Raw genomic sequence first — 2992 nt, 5'->3', positions numbered from 1 at the left:
CTATTGGATTGGTTTTGTTCTTTTGGCACACATAATTCAGTGTTCCTAGCTCTTGCATGAAGCAATACACGAGCAGTGAGGGAGATAAGCTGGTGCGAAAGGGAAAAGCATATTGATGTGGGAAAGCAGATCCATTGTAAAACTTGACGCAGGCATGCAGACTATGCTTCTTCATCTGAACACAACTAAAACTTGAAAGGTAAAAGAACAGTTAGTTTTTCTGCAGAAAGTAGCCCTTGGATGTTTTGCTATTATTCAAATGAGAATTACCACATTTCACCAAGGAATAGAAAACAGTGGGATCCTTTCCAGAAAAAAAACAACTAATCCTCTGATGTATTTGCTGCAATTCTCGGGCTTGATCTGGCATTTGAGTTTGTCAATCTAGAGTAAAAACGTTGCCCTTACTAGACATCTGACAGAGCTTGTTTCCTTGACTAAGCTGACTGAAGTGGAAAAGTCAGTGCCTAAACCCTGTGACAGTTGTAGGCTTTTTCACCAGTGGAGCTCTTTAGTTGCTTAAAACCTCTTGCTTATGTGCGTGGATGTTGAGCAAGCAAGTCAAGGATTCACTAACAGATGACTTCTAACACAGAAAAAACTAAGATAATTTGATTTAGATTAACCTGGTTACTTTTGCTACATTTTTAATTGGTGCTGAGCCTCTTTAGAATCTTCACAATGCAAATTTGCAATGATCCGCAGCGCACACTGTCAGTCTACTGAAAATTTAGGAATCCTATGTGGATGCTCCTACCCAAACAATTCTTATGTATCATGGATATGAAAATAGCTTCTTATCTTTCCCCAATACAGGAAACAGAGATGACTGACTAGTGGAAACAATTCTGCTAATTTAGACACACCAAGCTGAACTAGAAATAGTGGGTTCGTAGGTAATTAATTCCCTGAGGACATTGCATTCTACTTGCATGGCTTAATGCCAAGTTCACAACCACCGGAAGCAGCTCAACACAGCAACTCTAGCCTTCATACAAGTTAATCTCTTGAAGCAAAAAACCCTGTTCAATACTGTGCTTCCAAAGCAGGTTATCAGCAACCATAGCAGATTTGGTATTAAAATTGCCAGGAGATTCTAAACATGTAATCTGATGTTACCATATTATAGACTCCAGTAGGGATGGAGCCCTTATTGTGAGGATAACATGGAAAATGTAATCTCGGAAATATATCTAAGATTCCCAGAAGCTTAAGTTTTCTGCTCCTCTAACTGCATTTCTGAACATTATGCTTTCAGACTGAGTTTTGCAGCTGTGATCACTTTTGGGTTACTGGACACAGACTCTTGTGCTTTCAGATTTGGATCTAAATGCAAACATGTTCTTTTTGGCTTTGATGCAGTGCTAGTTTAATAAGAAAGCAATTCACGTCCGTGTATGATCTTTATAATCCTTAAAAGCTGTATCTAGCTTATTTCTAAAACAGAAGGGAAGTGAAAGAATAAGTATTAGTGTCACACACATGTTATTAATACATGTTCTGCTTATCCAGTGACCTCAGAGATTGCTTCACACTTACAAATGCAGCTTTTCCTAAATGAGCAATGATCCCATGACCCTGAGCAGTCCTGTAGGAAAATACTTTAGCCAGTATGCCACATGCCATTACTAAGCCTTGAAATGCTGTTTTTGAGCCTTATGGAGCAAAAGTAGTGGATGTCATCTGGAGAATGGTCTATCGAACCCCAGACTTCCAAGCTACTGTGTCTATTGTTGCTCCCAACAGCATGATTGCCCCTGGTGTATTGGAGCTTATCTATGCTTCTTATAGAAGAAACCTCTGGCGACTTAAGTGCAAATATATTCTCCTCCTGTTGCATTAAAATCCTAAAAAAAAAAAAAGAAAAAGTCCTTGTATTTTGTCCCATTCTCATTACTGGAGGAGCTTTTATATATGCACCTACAGGCACACCTCTTAGATATCAGGGACGTCAACAGATAGGTCAAAATGTCATTCTTTAGTTGATCTTCCCCTTTCTTCTCCAGCTGAAATCTTTATAATCCATTAATTAGCTCCCCTGCTTTTCAGCTCTAGGTGTCTGTCTTTTTGTTGCTTACCCAGTCATGCATCACTATCACGCTGATTCTCATCAAGTCTTATATTGACTAGCATCATTTTTTGCCATGTAACTGACCTCTGCTATGTTAGTGCTTCAGAGGTGTCTGACCTTTAAGTCACGTTCTGCTCTGAAGCAGAAATAATCCTTGCTCCTTCATACGGTGGATACGGTCGACCTTTGGCACATGTTTTGTTCTGCCCTGGTGACGGCAAGACTTCCATAACTCAGAGCAAGTTCTAGCTACGAAAGGGGCTTGGGGAGCTTTTTAGCACGATGGGCTACATACGATCCTATTAAACCAGCTAGACTTCACCCCAAAGAGAACTGCAGGAAAGCTGTCATTTAGAAATGGGCCAAATTGCTATAATGATCAGTATAATCATAGCAATGAAACATTTCTCTGTGAAATTTCGACCGAAGAGTATCAGTGCTAGGGGTTGAGGATAATGATGTGCAAGATGACCATAAAGAAACATGCAGACATTTCAGCTGAATTTCTACGTTTGAAATGTTGGACGTGGTTCGATTATCTTGGAGCAACCCGATCTTCGGAGAGCAGTCAACACCTTTTCAGTCACGTTTCACGTGTTTCAACGGGAGCATTTTTTTGACGAGGGAAATGCTCTGCTTTCCTGAACCTCTGTTCCTTTCGAGTATTTCTCATTCCTTTTTCATTTCTCCTTCCACATCTCTCTGACACAGCGCAGGCACAGGGCTCCTGTCCGGTGGGCTGTCTTCTCTCAGCCTTCCCAAAGCGCTTCAGGGAAACACAAACCTCCGAAAGCCGAATTCTCTCCGTTCTACCCAACCTCGCGGCCCTCTGCAGGCTGGCCAAGGACGGGGATGGCGGGGGGGGGCCGGCGGCTCTGCCCCGCTTTCCCCCGGCACCTTCCCCGCCGGTGGGAGCGGGCG

This window comes from Haliaeetus leucocephalus, unplaced genomic scaffold (assembly GCF_000737465.1).
Source record: "Haliaeetus leucocephalus isolate CR32 unplaced genomic scaffold, Haliaeetus_leucocephalus-4.0 Scaffold556, whole genome shotgun sequence".
Taxonomy (NCBI): domain Eukaryota; kingdom Metazoa; phylum Chordata; class Aves; order Accipitriformes; family Accipitridae; genus Haliaeetus; species Haliaeetus leucocephalus.
The sequence above is the reverse complement of the archived record's forward strand: the minus strand, read 5'-3'. Positions refer to the sequence as shown.